Source organism: Cryptomeria japonica, chromosome 11 (genome assembly GCF_030272615.1).
Source record: "Cryptomeria japonica chromosome 11, Sugi_1.0, whole genome shotgun sequence".
Taxonomy (NCBI): domain Eukaryota; kingdom Viridiplantae; phylum Streptophyta; class Pinopsida; order Cupressales; family Cupressaceae; genus Cryptomeria; species Cryptomeria japonica.
In genome coordinates, this window is record NC_081415.1 from 404,575,438 (window position 1) to 404,598,074 (window position 22,637).

Consider the following 22,637-nt stretch of genomic DNA (forward strand, 5'->3'; position numbering starts at 1 on the left):
CTTCTGCTATGTTTACTTCTTTTGTTTCCTTTGTAAGTAATGCTGAACTTTCTCTTTCCATAGGAAGATTACCCAAGTCACTTTTGTCATTATGGGTAGTTTGATCCTTATCTTCTATTGGAGAAGTACTTTCTTCTCCAAAGTATGCTGTTCTATTTAGGTCTAAAGCAAACCATGCTTTATGATCACCTTGCGGAAATCCCTCTCTGACTCCTAGAAATTTTGAAATTCCTTTGTCATTTTCAAACCAATCCAGCATTGGTCTTCCTTCTTGCCCCCAATCAATCAAGTGTGAATGTACTAGGGTTAAATCATTACTCCTTTCTTTAGTAGACTCTGATAACATGAAGACTTGATTGTTTGACTGACTTTGAGTATCTTCGTCTTGTATAAGCCTTATTTGATTCCTTAAATTTACATTTTCTGATGGACTAGAATCATGGAGTGATAAGAATTTGTAGTCATGAGACTCTGTCTCACTTTCAATATATGTTTCATCATATGAGCTATAATCACTTATTTCTTCTTGTTCCTATGCCTAATTCTGTTGTAGATCATCTGGTCTTCGTTGGGCATTAGTTACCCTTCTTAAGCTTGGTATAATCCTTTGCAATCTTTCTTCATCTGTTTCATTAGGTTGGGCCTGAGTTGCTTCTTGTGGTAGAAGTAGTGACAATAACCATGGGTGGGATTCAGGTGGTGGGGTTAATCCTGCATCTTTTTCCACATTAGCCTGTACTGTTGTGTTAATAACTGCATCATTTTGTAACTCAGTGATAGTTTCTTGCAAGAGTTGTCTCATGTCTTCCCCATCTGATTCTGCGCGTGGTGATGTAGGTACCTGATTACTTGTTTGAGATGAAGATGGAAGCACCTATGTGGACAAATTCCTTAGTGATGTGTAATATGATGGTTTGCTTAGTATATCAAGAGTACGTTGTCTTGCCTTAGTGATATGTTGTACATGCTTGTATCCCAATCCTTGATTTCCTGGATTATCATTAGGAACAACAGGTTCTAGTCTTCCTTGTTTTTGTAACCCAAGGCCTATGGTACCATCATATCCATTTCTTTGGAGTATTTTGAATCCATTGCCATATTGATCTGTGTGTATTCTGGGTATTGTCATATGATCTTCTTCTCTATATATCCAATGGTTAACATCTTTGTTCAAGGATTCTTCCTATAAGTCACCCTATCTAATGAAAGAGCATGAATCTGTGTATCTGACAATTTCTTTTCCTTTGTCTCACTTTTACACTATAGTGTGAGGTTTCCCAAAGGACTTTGGAGAAAGATACAATTGTTTCCCACTTAAAGTATTTGCAATAGAGTACTCTCCACAACCCATATCCTTTATTTGTAAGGAGGATGTTGTAGGCATATATTTTTTTGTTTCTGTGATCTTTAATGTTTCCAGCTGCATAGTGAGAGGTGCAGCCTGATTGATAGGTACTTGATTATCGACACTATCTTTCAGATAATTGCAATGTTGGAATGGATTTGGATCACCCTTTATGGTGATTTCAAATCCATTGTATGGGAATTTGACACACTGATGAAATGTGGATGGTACTGCTTGCATGGTGTGGATCCATGGGCGACCCAATAACATGTTATATCCCAGTTCTCTGTCCAAGACTTGAAAAGTGACCTCTATCATTATTGGTCCTATTTGTACAGGTAATGTTACAATGCCTTTAGATGGACGTTCTTCGTCATCATCAACCTTGATATTTATCCTTTTGGAAGAATCAATGTGAAGTTTTGAATATCCCAGTGCTTTTACCAGCTTTAAATTACAAATGTTGAGACCAGCTCCCCCATCTATGAGTACTCTTGTGATTCTTTTCTTATGAATGTAAGCTTCCAGATGTAGTGGGTCATTATGAAGTAATTTATCACTAGGAATATCTTGTTCTATGAATGCAATGCATGTGCCTTGTGTCAGATTTCCTACCATAGACTGAAAGGCATGTTCATCTATATCTTTGTCCACTACTGAATCTTGAAGTGCTTTGTCCAGTATAGCTCTATGATTGGGTGAAATACACAATAGTTTGAATAATGATATTTGTGCCGGAGTTGTCTTAAGTTGCTCAACTACATTGTAAGTCCCTACTACTAGTGGTTGATTTTGTGGTATCCCTTGTAAAGTTACCTTTGATGTATGAGTAACCACTACACAGTCTTTGTCTCTAGGAGTAATTGTGATTGTAGCAATTCTATCATTTGTATCATAGGCTGTTTTATCAAGATTTATGTTAAATCCCTCTTCATAGTCTTTATGTGTATGTTTGACATCCATAATATGTTCTATGAGTTCATCTTCAAACCAACCTGAGTCAGATGGTTGATCATGTCCCTAGTCTCTGAGACAAAGATTTGTATCATCATCGTACTTTGGTGCTTCAGATATCATGCAAATTTGGTTATCATCTCTATGAGTGTCTTGATATTGGTCCTCTTGATCAGGTGTTTCTTGTGAATCATTGTTTGTTGTATCTCCTGAGCTAATAGCATGAATAGTGTAGTCGTATGAGACCTTTATGTAGTTAGTTGTATTGTCTTGGGTACCTGATGTGGTAGCTTTTCCCTTGTCATACTTAACAAAAGGATCCTTAAAAATCATATGATTTGTGTTTGTTGAGGTCTTATTGGTATCAATTGTGATGTCCCCTTGGTCTATCATATCTTGGACCAAGTTTTTCAATTTGTATTGCCATTTTGTGACCTTTAGTCATATGATAATCATAGAAATCATTGTTGTTCCACCATGTGGGTTTGAAAGGACCTGGTTCATATACTCTTACTTTAGGTAAAGTGATCATGTTTGTCTGTATTAACTTTTTGAGTTCTGACTCAATAGGTTCTCCTAAAGGTGTGTAATTTCTTCTTGGAATGTTTACCCTGGGGTATCTTGTGTTCGTGTTTTGCATAGCATTTACATTTTCTGATGTTGTGTTCTTCCCTATATGTGGATTTGTTGACTGAGTCGTTCCCAAAGATAAAACGGGTTGAGTTCTGATTATCATTCTGGCGTCTACAATACCATCATTGGTCACATTTTTGTTTTTTGACCAAAACTTAGATTTGTCATTATTGTTGGTGCTGCCATACTTAATAAGACCTTGTTCTACTAATCCCTTCTCACATTTGAGAGCTTTTTCTATGATTTGTTTGAATGTGGTTAAACATTGCATTTGTATCAGATATTTAATCTTAGGAATCAAATTTTCTGTAAACATATCCACTTGCTCTATTTCTGGGATAATTGTCTTGCACCTCCTATAGAGAGCCCTCCATCATTGTATGAAGGATGCAAATGTTTCATTCTCATATTGTTTAGTGGCACATAAGTCCATCAAAGTAACTAGGGTGTCAATGTTGTGCGAGAAGTTTGCAATAAATTATTCAGCTAATTCTCTCCATGATGTGATAGTTGGTGGTAAATGTGAAAACCATTCTAAAGCTGGACCTCCAAGACTTTTAGTAAATAGTCTCATTAGATAAGTATCTTCTGAGGCAACCTCTATACATGCCATAAAAAATTCTCTGATATGATCTCTAGGATCACCTTTCCCTCAATATCTATCAAATTTGGGTGTTTCAAAATGTTGTGGGAAAGGTGGCATGTATAATGTGTGATCGAATGGATAAGGACATAAGTCCTGCATTATGTAGCTCTTTTTATCGTTACCAGTTTGCATGGTCATCATTTTTTGTTGCAAATTCTGTATTTGTTATGTCAGAATATCTATTTGTGTCAAAGGTATACCTTGTGTTTGTGTATGTCCCACAAAAGGATTTGTGGTTGCATAACTAGGAGGTTGTTGGAAGGTACCAAGATTATAACCTTGTATGTTGTGCGTTCCACTAGGTGCTGTGAAATAGGTGATTTGTGAACCCATGTTTGGTTGAGTTGTAATTGTTGTATTGGCAAGACCTAGATTTGCATTTTGATAACTATATGTGGATCCCATGGAATAGGAAACTGGAGGTTGGGTTGCACTTGTTGCCTATGTTTGAATAGGTGGTGAGATACTTGATATTATCGGTATGCTCTATGATGGTATACTAGCATTGATCATTGGGGATGACACACTTGTTTGAAAGTTCGCATTTGTGTTGACATTTGTTTGGATAGGTATGTTTTGAGGAAAACTGGAGGTCATTGCTTGTATTTGTGTCAAGGGTGGTGTTTGACTGTTATCTTGACCTAAAGTTTTTACTGGTGGTAAAATCTTTGTGACATCAAAATCCTTAGGTAGTTTTGCCCCATTTTTTATTAACAGCAAAAGATACTTGTCTCTATCACTATGTATAAGTGCATCTAGGATCATGAGGACATGTGGGTCTTGCTGTGCAGACTCAATTTATTCCTTTGTCAAATGCTGTTGTAATTCATTTATGGTGGACATTGTCTATGTACCTGAGTTTTGACCTGTTGATATGTCCATGTTCCAAGTAGGGTTTATAGACTATGTGTCGTTCGGGTCCATTATTCCTTTCACTTTCTGCGACCTTGTGATGAGCATCTAAAATTACTTATATGAGGGTGGTTGTATGCAAGATGATGGCCTAACACTAGACTGTAGATGTAAATATGAGGTATGCAAGACTATACTAGACTCTATTGAGGATTTTGATTGGAGACCTTTTTAGCATTTCTAGATTTCTCTAATGCAAGTCTTTCCATTTGTTGACGAAGTTGTTCAACCTTAATCTCTCTATCAATTATACAGGAAATCCTAGACTCAATGTTTATCTCGTGTATGACTCCTATATATTGAGGTGCACTTCTTCTCAAATCCCAAGCTAAGTTAGCTAGACCATCAATGATTTCTCATTGACCGCTATTTGGAACTAGATTAGGTTGATCGAAGGGGAGCAAACGATCACCTGGGAGACTAATGAAGGCACATGCTATGAACCTATAACTGACAATGGACTTAGACGTATATGAGGTCTAGATGAAGACATATATGATAATGTAGGACTATGCAACTAATATGGATGATAATGCAAAAAGACTTAGGACGATAATTAGGACGTAAGTGGGACCATGCAAAAGACGTAGGATGATAATGAGGATGCAAGTGTGACTAAAAGATGTAGGATGATAATGAGGATGTAAGTGGGACTATGCAAAAGACGTAGGACAATAATGAGGATGTAAGTGGGACTATGCAAAACACATAGGACTATAATGAGGATGTAATTGGGACTATGCAAAAGACTATGTAAGGGACTACCTATGGTCACAAGTATGTAAGGACTTTTGAGAATTTGTTTTAAAATAGACTTTGTTTTTGGTAACTTCGTGTGTAGGACAATGTTTTGTAGTTTTCCAAATCTGAGAACAATTGCTGGTAGGTATGTATAGTTGACTGACTCAATTTTTATACAATCTCAGAAAATTCAGAGATAGGTGGGATAGGGCCTGAAATAGCCCAAAGGATTGACTCAATACTGGTCTATCACAATGATACATAAAAAAGCATGGAATACAATCTTAGGCTAGATAGTGGACACCATTTAGTGAGGCCCCCGTAGCAAAATACCAAAACAAGATGGATAGATAGAGAGTCTGGCAGCACTGGCTCCACTCCATGGCACACACTTCTCGGGCATGCCAGTCTCTCTTACCCTGAAGATCTGAAGATCTTATCACTGAGGGATTTATGTCTCATAATGTAAGGTACATGAGGGGTATCTATGGGGTACGATCCGCACTCCCGGAACCACTGAATGTAGGATTTTTGGCAACTAAATTGGTTCGTAGTATTAGGTTTTGAGGGGTCTCAATCTAACGATGGATTCTCAGAGCAAGCCACTTAAGACTTTAGTTGAGCTTATCAGTGCAGGGAAGGTCCCCACATATGTTGAATTCACTCAACACTCTATCCGTTTGACCAGTATATTTATATAGCGGCTCAAAAAACCCGCTAGAGAGTATGTTGGGAGAGATGATATCCTCAACGCATCCCAATTCGAAGTACCTCTGTGGGGTGATGAAATCCCTAGTCAAAGATACCCCTCACTACATAGAATAAAATAAAATTTGGATGTCATTGTCACCTTCCTTCTTTCTCCCAAGAGCCCGATGGCGGGTAGAAAGTCAGTTAGTGCAATAGTAGGTCCACCCCAGACACAATAAAAAGTTCTTTTCCTTAAGAAAATGAAAAAACTGATTTAATCTAATGCAGCTTGATTCACGTTCATTTTATAGCCCAAATTTAGGTGTTAGATACGCATGTGCATGTCAATTTTAAACACCAAATCCAAGTATGAAGGCATACATGTCCATTTTAACCATTTGTTGATTTTCAAGCACCAAAAACCAAGTGTGTGATACACACATGTCCATTTCAGCCCATGTTTATTTTAAACACCAACAAAGAAGTGTGAGATTATCCATGCATGTCCATTTTAGCCCATGTTTATTTTAAACACCAACAAAGAAGTGTGAGATTATCCATGCATGTCCATTTTAGCCCATGTTTATTTTAAACACCAACAATGAAGTGTGAGATTATCCATGCATGTCCTTTTTAATTGTTGTTGATTTTAAGCACTAAAAATTGAAGTGTGAGATGTGCATGCAAAATTACTAATCTAATCCTCCCTGTGAATCCGCCACAGGTTGTAAACAGAAGATTAGTAGTAAAATTAAACCAACAGAAAATAGAAACTCAAAAATTGATAGAGGCGATTGCATAATACTACTTGAGCGAATGTGTGATACTTACAGACCAAATGCATAAATCTGATAGACCGAATGCGTGACTATATCTGGTCGATTGCGTGATAGAATGCAGACAACAAAAAAAGTTAAAAACTATTAAAAAAAAAAGGAAACTAAACCCGATCAGGAACCTGCAAAACCACTTGTGAAGCCCTAGCCAAATCCCTCATCATCCATTCAATATTGATTAGATCATATTTAACTGTATAAGAAAGAACTAGGCTATTATATTTGTCTAAGGACAGTTGTTCTTCCAAATCCTGTATCAATTTTTCTGCCTGGAGAACCTTTTGACAACATTTGGCTTCTCTCCTTTGTTGTTTCGTCCTTCTTGCACCTAAAATCTTGAACTGAACTTTTCTTGCCATAAATTTTGTTAATCAAATCATGAAATAAAAAGCAATTTGATCGCGGATTAACTAAATTTAAGATAGAATTAAATAGAACAGATAACAAATAGAAGAAGAAATTAAACAGCAAAGCTTCCTGCGAATGCGTGATCCTGAAAGGGCGATTGCGTGATCGTGATAGGGCGATTGTGTGACCCTGTCAGAATGAATGCATGACCCTGAAGGGTCAAATGCGTGATTCTATCTATTCGATTGCATGACGATGTAAGCTCGATTGCATGATGGAAATATCTTTTCTCAAAATTTGTGCAACCTGCAAAAAAAAGGAAAAATCCACACAATCTGCAAAAATCACACAGAACACAAAAAAAGTTAAATTGTTGTTAGTTCACGTCAGGTTCACCAAAATGTGCACATGTAAAATTCATCTTATTCAAAACAAGTAATCAATTAGAAGAAAAAAGGGAAATCACAAATCCCTTCTAATCAAAGAATTTAACAAACTAACAATGAAATGATACAACCAAGCAAAATAGGAATTATAAATGAAATCAATAAAAACTCCCTGTTTCATGATTGCGTAGAACTTCCATTGCTCTTGTCCTCTTCATGGTATGATGGCTCTCAGATATTGCGCTGGTAACCTGCAAGTGACACAAAGATTCAAAGTTCGTGATTATTGAAAATGGAGATTGGATGCTCAATTTATAGAAAATTAAAGAGGATTGATTGAAAGGTGGAATAGATTGATCAAGAGGTGTGAACTCAGGTGAGCTCAAATGAAAATTGATAGTTGAACTGCTGATTGTAGGAGTGAAACTCAATAGATTGAATAGATTAATTGAGTTAAGTGATTGAGAAAAAGCTAATTGAGGGAAGAAAAAGAATGATTGGAGGAAATAAAGAGGATGACAAAGAAAGCTTAAATTAGAAAAAGCTAACTGAAAGATAGAATTAGAGATTGGAGAGATAAATGATTTAATTAATTTATTGATTGAATTAATTAATTTAGCATGTGCTTGCATTTAGATTTAGATTTTTAATTTAATCTTTGCATGAGATTTTAATTCAAATAATTGAATTTATTAATTCAATTTAGTATTTGAATATATTTAGAACTTGACTTTGATTTTTAATTTGGTTTTTGAAATCATGCACATGTATTTGAATTTGGAAGAAATTAGAAGAATATGAAATTAAATGAAATTAGAATTTGGGGACTTGGAAATGGAAGAATTAATTAGTTCATTAAATAATTTAAAGAAACTATTTAATTATTTAGAAATGGAATTTAATTAAATAATAGAGATTATTTAAATTAAATGATTAAATCACAATTAATTAAATAATAAATATTTAATTAATATTTAGAAGAGGGTTGAATGATTAGATGATTAGAGATAGAAATTTAATAATTAGTAATTTATTTAAATAATAAAGATTATTTAAATTGGGGAATTAATCATAATTAATTAAATAGTAAATATTTAACTAATATTTAGGAAATGAATAAAATGATTAAATGATGATAGAATAGGAAAATAGAATAATTAATAAGATGACGAGGAAATATGAAATTAGAAGAAAAAGATTAATTAAATTAATTAAATAATAAAGATTATTTAATCAATTAGAGGAATAATTAGTACATGATCAATGAGACATTTTTAGGTGTCTACACTTGCCACCTACTCCTAGGTAGGCCATGACAGTTTGACAGAAAAGAAATACACCGTGGAGAGAAGAATGCCTATACTTTTCAAAAGGATGGAATCACCTATAAAATTCAGTCCATAGGAGACCAAGAAGAGGGCAGATCAAAGGGTCCCAATGTGCTGCTAGTTGGTGAGAAGGAGTTCATTAACACACTCAAAGAAGGAGAAGGAGTGGGGTTTGCAATTGTTGTAAAACCAAAAGAAGAAAGCAAGGAGAAGAAAGTATGCATTCCCAATGAAGTGCAGCAGGTCCTAAATCAGTTTAAGGACATTGTCAGTGATGGAAAACCAGAAACCTTGCCTCCTCAATGTGCCATAAGTCACCAAATTAACTTCATACCTAGAACTTCATTTCCCAATAAGGAAGCCTATAAAATGATATTGGATCGGAACAATGAGGTAGCTAGGAAAATACAAGAACTCTTAGACAATGGTCTGATAAGGAAGAGCATCAGCCCATGTGCAGTACCCACTATTTTGGCCCTAAAGAAGGGGGATACTTGGAGACTTTGCACTGATTCTAGAGCCATAAACTGAATTACAATTAGGTATAGATTTTCCATTCAAAGGATTGAAGATTTGATGGATTGTTTAGGAGGTGCTGAATACTTCACCAAGATAGACCTCAAGAGTGGTTACCACCAAATCTAAATCAAGGAGGGTGATGAATGGAAGACAACCTTCAAGACCATATAAGGACTTTATGAATGGCTTGTTATGCCATTTGGACTCACAAATACTCCCAGCACATTCATGAGACTCATGAATGAAGTACTTAAATACTATATTGGTAAATATGTTGTTTATTTAGATGACATCTTGATTTTTATCAAGTTTAAAGATGAACATCTTAAGCATATAGAGATTGTATTGAGGAAGCTATGTGATGAGAAACTAACCATCAATTTGTAGAAATGTGAGTTTATGAAATAGGAATTGATATATCTTGGGTTTGTAATCTCAAGAGGTGATTTAAAGATGGATACCTCTAAAGTGGAAGCCATAATCAGTTGGCCTACACCTAAGACAACAAGTGAAGTAAGAATTTTTCATGGCTTGGCACAATTCTATAGAAGGTTCATCAGAGGATTTAGTGAGATATGTGCACCCATGCTTGATATGATCAAAGGAGGTATGAAAACCAAGTTTCAATGGACAAAAGAAGCCCAAAGAGGATTTGATTTCTTGAAGAAAAAGGTGGCTACTCAACTGGTACTAATTCTTCCAAGCTTTGACAAGCTCTTCACCATTGAATGTGATGCAAGCAACATAGTGGTTGGAGCAGTTTTAAGCCAAGACAATAGACCGGTTGCATTTTTTAGTGAGAATCTCAATGATGCCAAGAAAAGGTATTCCTCTTATGATTAGGAGATGTATGCACTTGTTCAATCTCTTAGGAAACAAAGGCATTATTTTCTTCCTAAAGAATTTGTGGTTTATACTGATAATCAAGCTCTTAGCTTTCTCAATTCACAAGAAAAGTTGAATCAAAGGCATATTAAATGGGTAGAGTATTTGCAATCATATACCTTTACCATTAAACACAAGAAGGGACAATGTAATAAAGTAGCTGATGCATTAAGTAGAAGGTTGCTGACAGTGCAAGAAATGCAAGTCAAGAGTATTGGAGTGGATAGTTTCAAGGGTTTATATCAAGATGATGAAGACTTTGTTGCTACCTACAAGGTTTGTCAAGAGTTTAGAAACCATTTTCATAGTGAATATGCAGATTACACCTTACAAGATGGTCTTTTGTTTAAGGGAGGATAGCTCTGTGTACCCAAATGATCTATGAGAGAAAATTTTATGCAAGAGAAGCATAATGGATGCCTAAGTGGACATTTTGGCTTGAACAAGACTTTGGAACTTGTCCAAAGATTCTACTATTGGCCTAAGATGCAAAGAGATATCAGGAAATATGTGTAACAATGTGTGGTTTGTCAAAGAGCTAAAGGTACCTCTTCCAATGTTGGTCTTTATCAACCTTTACCTATCCCAAACCGGCCATGGGAGTGTGTAAGTATGGATTTTGTTGTTGGTTTGCCTAAAACCAAATCAAGTTTTGATAGCATCTATGTGGTGGTAGATAGATTTAGAAAGGTGGCCCATTTTATTCCATGTAAGGTCACTAATGATGCTAGTCATATTGCTCATTTGTTTTTCAAAGAAGTTATTAAGATTCATGGTTTACCTATCAACATTGTATCAGATAGAGATGCAAAGTTTATTGGTTATTTTTGGAAAACTTTATGGCAGAGATTGGGTACTAACTTGTCTTTCAGTTTAGCCTATCATCCCCAAATGGATGGCCAAATAGAAGTGGTCAATAGAACACTTGGAAACCTTCTTATATGTTTGACAAAGGACTATAGACAAGATTCAGATCAGATCATCCATCAAGCTGAGTTTGCCTATAATGACAGTGTGAATAGATCAACCGGTAAGAGCCCCTTTGAGATTGTGTATGGCCTTCATCCACAAGGTGTTTTGGAGCTCAGAGATGTTGAAAAGATGGGATAGTAGAGTGAACATTCTACGGAAATGGCTCAATCCATGCAAGAGATTCATGAGTAGGTTAGGACAGCCCTACTATACACGTCCCAAAGAATCAAAGAAAAAGTAGATGAGAAAAGAAAGGATATACAATTTTATGTTGGGGACTTGGTCATGATCCATTTGAACAAAGAAAGACTTCAAAAAGGTGTCCCTAGTAAAATTTAGATGAGGAGGATTGGTCCTTGTAAAATCTTAGCAAAGTATGGCAACAATGCTTACAAACTAGACCTACCTAGAGATATGGCTTATTTTTCCCATCTTCAATGTTGTAGATTTGGTGCAGTATAAAAGCACACTTCCAGAGGAAGGAAGTAGAGTCTCAGAGGTCTCTCTAGCTCTTTTAAACTTTCCCTTACCACTTGCACCCATGCCACAAGCCAAGAAGGTGTTAGACTCTAGAGTTCTCAAGAAAACAAGACATGTCGTCTATATGGAGCACTTGATCAAATGAAAAAACCTTCCAACATCTAAGGACACTTGGATATCTGAGGTAGACTTTTCTGAGTTTGGAGTTCCCCTTTCTTTGTTACCTCAAGGAGTCACTTGACTTCTTTTTCATTGGGGGAGTATGGTGCAAGAGCACCTAGTTTTGAGTGCATTTTCTAGATTTTGGTGTGTTAGTCTTTAGTTTGGTTTAGGTTTGTGAATAATGGACTACTCATAGGTCCACATGTGTTGGATATGCATTTGAAGGATGAATGTCAACTAGATCATGTATTTACTCAAATTTGGCTTTTGAGCCCTTGTAAGCCTAAAATGGCATAAAATTGCATTTTGGTGTAAAATGTTTTGTAACACCTTATTTGGAATTTAGAAATGTCATTTTAGTTCTTGTAAGTCATTCTAGGAGGTTTAGGATGAGTAGCAATGCATGGAATGTAAAAATGCACATTTTGGCAAAAGCTGTCATTGTTGCTCGACAACATTTTGTAACTTTTGCATCTTTGAGCACATCGGCAATTAAGAAACTGATGAAGAGTTGGTTAGATTCAAATGGCATATAAAATACTCTGAGAAGGAATGTAAACAAGTTTGCAAATGCCTTGAGCATGTTTGAATACATTATGAAGAGATTTTCTAGATTTTACCTTGCATTCTTCTTAAATTTTGAGCAATAGTCCATACTTAATGGATTGATTTCACTACTATTCTTTCATGATTGCTTTGTATATGCCATTTAAATGCTTAGAAGGTATTTTTTAATAGTTTCTAGTGTAGGTTTGAAGTTTGTATTTGATTTTACATTTCTCTCGGTCTGAGCAAGGGTTTAAGAGCCTAATTATGGGTCCAGCTTGAAATCCCTTGAGTTTTGCTCAATGACGCTTGGGACTCAAGCCATGGAACCCTTTTATAATTTAAATAATTTTTGTTTGGATTGGAAGTCATTGAAAGGCTATTTGGCATCATTTCCTAGGTGAGCTCAGTCATAGCCTGGTTAGGAAAATGATTGAAAAGTTGCATATTCTTGTAGGGATGATCAATTATGTAGATGCCAAGTGTTTGGAATGAGTAAGAAAGGTGTGGAAGAGCCTATGTGGAAGGTTGGAGGTGTGAAAAACTAGAGAAGACAATGAACCCTTTGAAGAAGACAACAAAGTCCCAAAACTCTTCATAAATGCCAGTTTTGGGTTTTGTACCTATACGAACAAACCTGACTTTCTCACCTGATGGATCTAAAAGTTAATCCAAGAGGGTGTTTAGGTTCTTTGAGTGATTTTTGAGAAATTTCCCAAAAACTGGTTAGGTAGGGCTAATTGAGGTTCTAGGGCTACTAGGCCTAGAAAATAGGAGAAAGAGGGAGCGATGAAAAAATGAAGGAAATCCAATTGTAAAACCAGTTGATTGGCATGGAAATACCTTAAGAACACCTACTAAAACCCCTACAAGTATATGTTAGAATATTGCATAGCTTGAGGTCGGATTTACCCTTGTGAATCTCAACTATGCCTGAGCAACTATTGAGCACAATTTGATAGGGAGCACTCCTAGAGAGTTGAGAGTTTTGGTTTGTTGAAAAACCAGTATAGAGTGAAAGGAGCCCACTAACATATCACTCAAATTCCTATTGAGTAAGGTGGGACTCTCTTTGAGAATCCCTCCCCATCACACACCCTACTCCTGTGGGTCTTGTCTTGCCTGATCCTATCATCCCGACACTTGTAATGGTAGTACGGTTACCACTGTGTCCTGTACTTGTAATAGCACTTGTGCTAGTGTATGTCCTTATCCTCTCCCTCCTCTTCTGGGTACCCTCTAAATCCTCTTGGATCCTTTGGCTGCCCCTCTCTCCCCTGTTTCATCTTCCTCTCCTCCATTTACCTCATCCACTGACTGTGCTACCTCATCATCCTCCAACACCCCTGGTAAAGGTAGTTGCATTGTCCTGTGTGCCTCCCATCATGTGGCATATGCTCATGTGCACCCTAGATCCACAACATCCTACTGCTTATCCTTGGGTACTATCTAAATCCCTATCTAACTTAGTCAGACGTAAAATGCCTCGATAGAATTTCTATAGGTGGTTGCCTCTTGAGTGATTTGAGGATTCCCTCACTCCTCCCCAGTTATGTCCTCTTGGACCCCAAATTGCCACATAACCCTATGGGAAAGATACTAATCGATGACATTTATCATGCATTGAAGCCCCTCGCCCCCTTTCTTTTCTTCCTTTTTCCTAATCCCCCCTTCCTGGGTATAGACGACTTTCCTTAAATGGAGATGCTGAATTTGTGCCCTCTATGCCATTCCATAGAGTGGAGGTTTTTTTTTATAGTATTTTTCCCCTGCCCTTTCCCGTTGGCATAAACATTTGTTTGTCTGCATAGATAGGGATCGTCTACATAGGTGATGATCCCCGGGTGTAGATATTGATCAGGCGATCAACAGCTCTGCCCTATCCACTTTTAGCCCTCATTTATTACCATAATAAATGCTATTCTATCAAATTTACCAAGTTAAGGATAGGGTACATACTGATGGGTGGTACTTTGGTGGTCACTGGTACCTCTAGAGCCTGTTTGCATTGTGCTCGTGTTGTGAAATGCATGGTATGGTTGTCCTTTTCTCTAGTTGTTATAGGCTCCATGAATAGTGTATGAAAATGACCCCTCCATGGGCCCTTTGTGGCTTAAAAAGGCCCTTCTCGCCTTCTCTTCCATTTTCTGCATGATCTTTTCCTTTTCCTCATCTTTCTCATCCTTCTCTTTCCATTTTCTTCCTTTTTGATAATTTTCTCGAAAAAATTTCATTTTTTTTGATTAAATTCTTGATGGGGGCATACATCAGCAATGTCTTCACGTCGAGGCATCTTTCTTCATCTTTTAGCCATGATGAATTTTGTCATTGCGCAAAAGGGGTAAAATGTAGACATAAAAATTAATTAAATTAATATTTAATTAATTTAATTGTGTTGATCCCCTACCTCTTAAGATTAATTAAATTTAATTAATCTTATCACTATAGTCCTATAATTAATTTGGCAAAGTTAATTATTTCCCTATTATACTAATGTCGTCACAATCATTATTTCTTCTAAATCTCTATTAGTTAATTAAATACAATTAACTAAGCTAACCATGTGATTCCTACAAATCACCTTTTCTAATCTTATCATCTAGCCTAATTAATCACCCTCTAAGTATGCTTATCATTTTCCTCAATTTTATATTCCTCCACTCATTATCTCTCCTCATGTCACATCCTCCTAACCTGCCCACTTGCATTCTAATCCTTCATCAAACCACCTAATCACTCCTCCTAGTCACTTGTACATTCCTAATCACCTTGATTAGGAATGGGTCAACTCCTTGCCATAAATGACTTTCTTCTCTCTCCCTCCAAACATTAAATGCACCAACTTTGTCTCTTCCAAGGAATGTCAAATCCTTGCACATTCACATGCCCACTCTTCTGAAGGACTTTTTAATTCCTTTATCCCTTTATTCTTCCCACACAATCTTCTATTTTGGAATTTTAATTCCTCCTTGCTTCTCCCAAGGAATTTATATTCCTATTTCTCTTCCCAATGTACTTGAGGAACTCTTCCCCATGTACTTGTGAGGTGTGGAGACAAGAAATGCATTTATGACATATCTCTTGGATCCCACACCTTATCCTCTCAATCTTCCTCCACCTTCTTTCCATCCTAGCCATCTGTTAGTATTAACAGGTGACTGAGAGGGGGGTTGAATAAGTCAAAATAGTCTATTCACAATTCAAACTTTTAAACTAACCGGTCTGCAACTATCCTTCCAAATTAACTTAACCATTAAATTAATCATGAAAGCACAGAACATCAAAGAAAAGAGATTTGCATGCACAAATAAGCATCACATAACACTAGCAATTATTCATGGAAACCCTCAGTTAGAGGGAGAAAACCACAATGCGGATAACCCACAATCTCTTTTAGTGCAGTGAAAAAGAGTTCCCTATTAAGAGCTTGCAACCAGTTCTTTCTGAGAACATCACCCTATTTGAAGTGACTAGTATCCGGTTAAGAATACCTTAGAAACTGTTAAAGTTCACCTTGCTAGAGGATTTTACAACTTCATATCTGAAGTGACTCAGTTAAAAGATTTTACATAAAGAACTAGTTAAGGTTCACCTTGTTAAGGGATTTACAATGTTGCAATTGTTAGAATGAAACAAATATGATTGATCTTTTTGATGTCATTACCTCTGTCTCATAGATCCACTTTGCATGCTTTTTTCTTGTAATCGGTGTCAGCTTCACCGATTCATACCTCTATCTCCTGCACTCTATTTTGTTCACCTTCTTAACATTCACACAAATATTTTTCTCATACTCCCAATCAATAATAATCATAATGAAAGATGTGAATATATTATCCTTTGGTTCAGGCGCTAACTTTCCCTCCAAAAATCAAATTCAAAATTATGTTATCATGCCTCAAATCGCTCTCCAAAAATCATTCTGAGAATATCGGTCAAGACAATAGTTCATGCCAAAAATCTCATCAGTTGAATACAGAAGACTGCTTATTCAACTAGATGTTTCTAAGTCTATCGGTTGAGACTCCTATATTGTCGGTTGTCGCCTATGTGTCAGTCCAATTCTGCCTAACCAGTTGCCCCCTGCATACTGGTCTACTTTCTACTTGGTCATTTAGCCTCTGTATACTAGTCTACTCACTGCTTAGTTGGTTAACCCCTATATATCGGTCTACTCACTGCTTAACCGGTTAACCCTTGTATATTGTTCTACTCACTACCAATAGGAATAAGGACTCTTGTTCTTCACTGGTTACCCTTTACTCCTTTACTGATGGACTGTAGAGACTTAGAAGCTGATGTTGCCAACAATGATAACCATTTCACCAGTCATACAAAATTCATCATAATGCAAACAAACTCCCCCTTTGGCATTGGTGGAAAACACTACAAAATAGTCATGTATGTGCCAGTTCTGATCCCCTACTTATATGCCTCATTTATATACAAAGTCCCCCTTTTTACATAAATGGAAAAGAATATACAAAAGAATTCATGTAAGTAAAGAAAAAATGTCTTCGAAATTTTCCTTAGCAACTTGCAAAGAGGATTCCCATGAAGGCTTCACTTGTTTCATGGTGTTGAAGTGTCCATGCAAAACTATATCAAAATCCTCCATATCATCTACTATCTTATAGTCAGGTGCACTTATGAGGCATTCTTCTTCTTTGACATTCCTTTGCATGAAATCAATGATTGGTGCAAGGTAGTACTATAGCTCTAACAGATTAAGAGCTTGTTTATCCTCTTGCTCTTTTAACTTTTTGATTTCATGAGTTAACTATTTGACCTTTCTACTAAAGGTCGCTATAGAGCTTGTAAGAGGATCAAAAGAACCTATTAGATCTTGGATTTCCCTTTGATTCTAAGATCTTTTATCTTCAAGATCTTTGATTAAATTAGTGAAGCTTGATGACTTGTCTAATAATTGGCCAACTTCCTGTAGTATAGATTTGACCTCTTTAGTGTTGGTAGAGAGAGCAACTTTGCCAACTGATATGTGTTCCATTAATTTTTCACTTGTCCTTGTTTCATACTCTCTGACTGCAACCTTCTCCATATTGGTTGCCTCTGAATCGATTGATTTGACAAGAGTTCCCAACTGATCAATGGTGGGTGCATTGTCATCAACAACAATGTCAAGAATGAGATTAGATAGAACAGTCTTTGCAGTATTAAGAATTTTGGTCTTCTTTTTCTTTGCTTTAAGTTTTGCCTTTTCAGCTTGAAGTTTCAATTTTTCAAAAAATTTCATTAATTGTTTGGGGGTCATCTTCTTTATATCAATTATAGAGTCTTCCTCTTCTTCCTCCTCTATTTATTCTTCCTTTTCTTCATCCTTAACCTTAGAGCTAGCTATGGTGGTTAGTTTAGCTTTCTTCTTTTCACCCTCCTTTTCTAAATCTAACTTCCTCTTTATTAGAGGAGTGTCCATCACTGTTTTCTTACCATCTTCAAGTTGACTGGACAAAGAATCCTCTTTCTTCTTGTGTTGTTTTGATTCCTTGGTCTCCTATGTTTCCTTCATCTCTTCTTCCTTCTTTTTTGCTTCCTTATGTTTTTCTTCCTTCTCCTCAGTTTCCTTCTTCTCTGATTCTTCAATAGGTGGTATTGATGAATTTATCACCTTTGGATTTCCTTCATCTGCACCTTTTTCTGACAAAAGAGGTTCATTGTCAGTAGGATTTATTGTTACCAAAGTTCTATGAGGTTTATCTTCATAAGGTATATTTTCAATTATGACTTCATCTTCATCGGGATGATTAGTTTTATCGGCTCCCTTCACCGGTGTAACATCAATATCAAAAGTTTCAATAGTTGATTTGTGTTTGACCGGTTGCTCAACATCCTTTGTCAGATTAGGAATATCTAACACAAAATTACCTATGATATCATCAACTGTGAAAACATCAAATTCATCGGTGGTATCCTTTTCTTTTCCTTTGGTCTTTTCATGAGCAGCTATATCTTGTCCTTGTTTAACTTATTTTTCTATTTCCTCCTTAGCTTCCTTTTGCTGGCTCAAAATTATTTTCCATAAGGCAACACCCTCATCATGTACACCTTGGACATCTCCTATGGCCACTCTCCCTATCTTGTTCCTTATTTTAAAGCATTGAATACATGCTTCTGCTAGTATAGATTCTTGATTATAATCAAGATCATGTTGGAGTTCCATGAGTTCTTTTATCCTGTGCTCTTTCTCAATAGCTAAAGTTGTTTTCCATCTCCCTTCAATTTGATTTTGCAAGTCTAGTGGAATTATTCAATATAGTTCACTAGGAGTTCTGCAGAACTTATGCAAGTTCCAGATAAGTGATTCTTCAATTTTTCTTTTGTCCTCCTCATTGCAGAGGGGATATTTTCTCCCAACACCAGATAGACCTGCATAATCTTTGATCCCATGGACCAATTCATCAATAGTTGGAACTACATTTCTGCCACTTCTTCTGACTTCTTTTATTTCCACATCAGATTGGGTGTCAGTGTTATCACCCTCCTTTTCATCCTTCTTGGGCTTCTTATTAGCCTTTGTATCAATTGTCCCTTCACGCTTTTTCTTTCTTGCATATGTGATTCCTACCGGTCCACCTTTACCTAGGGAAGATGCAGGAGTATTTGAGTCCTTTTCTTTTGTGTATGCTATCGGCTTGCTAGATGTAGTACCCTTGGGTTTTTCCTTCGACATTTTCTTCTTTTCTCCTATTTTTTCTTCAACTTTGTTTGCTTTGGCCCCTGTTTGTTCAGTTGTACTAGTGGAAGTAGTGGTATCGGATGCTTCACCTCCATACTTCTTGTCTAATGTGTCAATCATTTTCCTTACTCTCTTTTGTATGATAGGCTTCTTGAGTTCCCTTTTTTATTTTGGAGCTTGCCTCCTCACAAGTTCCAAATCTCTTTGCTTTTCTGTCTACCGGTTTATACAGTAACATGTTTGCATACACTTTAGTAATATCTTCCCCGACCTCATAACCCATAGAAAGTACCCAAAAGGTTCTAGGTTGAACCACTTGAATAATGAAACAGTTAGTATCAACAAGAAAACAAATGTTGTCCTTGTACTTTTGAACTATACCAGTTGGGATTCTCTCTCTTTTGTGCATTCTAGTTTGGAATTATTTAAAATAACCCCACATTGTTTCTCCAAACTTATCACCTAAATCTCTAATCATTTCACCTATCTGAACCATGATAGGTTTATCTTCAAACCACACTACATTTCCCTTACCGGGAAAGAAATTTTGCACATAGAAGAATATACATACCACTAATGAACCACACTTGAATGATCGCTTCTTGTCCTTCTTAATTTTATTCATGTTCACCAAGAATTGACTTCTGATCATCTCACAGATATCATATGTAGAATCCTCCTTGATGATTTGATAGGCTATATGGATAGCACCACTCGACATACTGTTCATGTGGCTTGATTGATATACCCTATAACCCATCACTGTAGAAGCAAACCTCACTTATGCGTTATCAATGTGAGTGATTGTCATTGCTCTTTTGTCATATCAGGATTGAGTCATCCGAGTGGCTTCAGTGGATGATATTGTTCTAAGGGTTAGTGCCTCACTAGTTGCGCTAAACCTTGTTACTCTTTGGATCACATCCTTTGTGATTTTGATTGGTGCTTCAACTTCTAGCCATAGAAATTGATCATACACTCATTTTAGCACATACCTGACCCAATCAACATGAAATTGATTGAGAAAATTAACATCATTTGACAAACCCTTGGTCTTCAGATGCAAATGTTCTGCCTTCAATAGATCATGATCACAGAACCCTTTGAATTCATTTCAAATGAATTTATCTCCAAGTTCTTCAAGATTGCAATGGATGAAGGAGCAAATATCTTCAACTAGTAACACACCAGAGGACATAGAAGATAGGGCACCGGTCATGTTGATCTCTCTAGCCTTCATAGGATGCAGTTTGAACTCAAGTTGAGGTTCCTTTAATTGATTCAACCAACACAAGAGTCAACACAGAAGCTGCCATGATGAACTTCAAACAAATTTTTAAAAAATAGAGTTTGAATACCTTCTCCTCTAGGGCTTCCAATCACCACTATCATACTACTTGATCACTTCGCACAAATAGAGATAGCAAGATTTAGATCACCTTAGGTTGCACAAGAGCTCAATAATATTCACAAGAAAGCAATGTAAATGAAATTTATTGTTATTTCTTTATTTATTTGTTAAGTTTTATTGGTGCTTCAATACAACGGCTAGTTTGTACAATTTTGACCATTTACAACTTAAGGTACACCGGTTTACTTCTTACTAGTTGCTTGTTACCGATACTAGTACACAAACAATATTTACACTAACCCTCAAAACATTTACAAAATAAGAGATTTAAACAAACATTTATGCATCTAAACTATGTAGATAGACATAACCTCATATCAGTCAAGGGGATTCAATAATGATCTTACCATATGTGCTCCCCTTGAGTATTAGTATTCTTAGTTTGAAGAGGAACTGTCATCACCAGTGGATGATGACTTAGTTTTAGAAAGATTCTCTCCTTCTTTTCTTTCTTCCTTCTTAGTCCATGGTTTCTTCATCTCATTCCTCACCTCTTCAATTGTTTTCTTTCCTTTCAAGTCATTTTACCCTTTCTTCTTGCCAAACTGGTTTCTATCTTCAGACCGGTTATAAGATTGGTTTCTGCATTCTCTGGCTAAGTGACTGATCTTATGGAAATTGAAACATTCCATACCAATTTTCTTCCATGGTCCTGCATTATTTCTCTGACCCATTCTCATTCTGCAATTTGTTGCACCATGACTTGATTACTCTTTCTACTAGAGCCAAGTGGAATAGGTGGCATTGAACTGATTACTCTTTCTACTAGAGCCAACCGGTTTGGATGGAGATCTTGATGCATTTTTCTTGATCATTCATTCCTCAGGATTGGGTCCATATTGATGTGTTGAAGGATGCTACTCCATAGGGGGAGCAACATAGTGGAGTATGGAAGCTTATGCCTCCACTTTGGCATTGTTGTCAAAGGGGGAGAAGATATATGATATGGGAGAAGATATATAATAAGGAGAGAAGATATGAGATAATGGAAAAGATATCTGTTGTATGATATCTGATGAAGATATTTTAGTTACACTGGTCTATGATGTTTCTTGTTGGAATGCTACACTATGTAAGTATTGCCATCAATGCCAAAGGGGGAGATTGTTGGCATTTGATGAACCAGTATGTTGGCACATGATGATATGATAATAATGTATGTTGTCATTGATGCCAATAAGTATAGGTCAACTGGTATGAAGATTGGAAGTAGTTGTTATTGATGATCAACTATGAAGATTGTATGAAGAGATGTAGTGAACCAATGTCAGGGTTTCACTAAGTGTGACTATCAGTTGGTAGTCTCAGCTCTAGGGTTTCTGGTTTCACAATCTAGCTTGTGCAATGCAACCAATGATATTATATGATGAGTTAGCTAAGAAATGAGGATGAGATCAAGCTGCCATGTCAGTTGTGTGCTCGTGAAGGATTTCCTTGAGGATCTTGCATGTGAAGATCGACTGCATTTATTGTCTACCTTGGGAATGGATATTCTTCTTAGCGGTATGAGAAGAAAGAGTGATGGGTTACTGATTTCTATGTGTGGTGAAGATTGGATAGTGCAGAATGACTTGTGATCTATTTGAGATTGTTTCATTCTATGAAAAGTGTTTGGACGGTCAGGATTCGACCACTTGTAATTATAAACCTAATATACTTAGGGTTTGGGGTTTATGCTACCGACCTAATTGTTGTTTATAAGGTCGATGATGTTTGTTATTGTAATTTGTTGGAAAAGTTGTGTGTATAACCAAGTGATGAGATACTTTCTAGACCAGTGAGAGAAAACTGTAGAGTGCGATTGCAGAGTAGAGGAACTGAAAAGGATCTACCTTAGCATATAGTGTTGTTATCAGATCAGAGTTTTACCTGTTGTCTTCTAACCATTTCAATAGAAGGAAAATCCCTTTGCAGGGTAGCTTTAATAGGCTTACTGTAAATCCTCTAACCAGGTGACTCAAGTTCATTGAGTTCTTTAAATCCTCTAGCAAGGTAACCTTTAATAGGGTTTCAACCTTTAACAGGGTATATATCCATCCCTTAACCGGGTGATCTTTAACAGGATCGGTTCCTAGCAGAACCTTATTGTAAAAGTCTTTAACCAGACTAGGATCCTAACAGAGCGAGCTTCAAAAGAGTTCAAAACAAG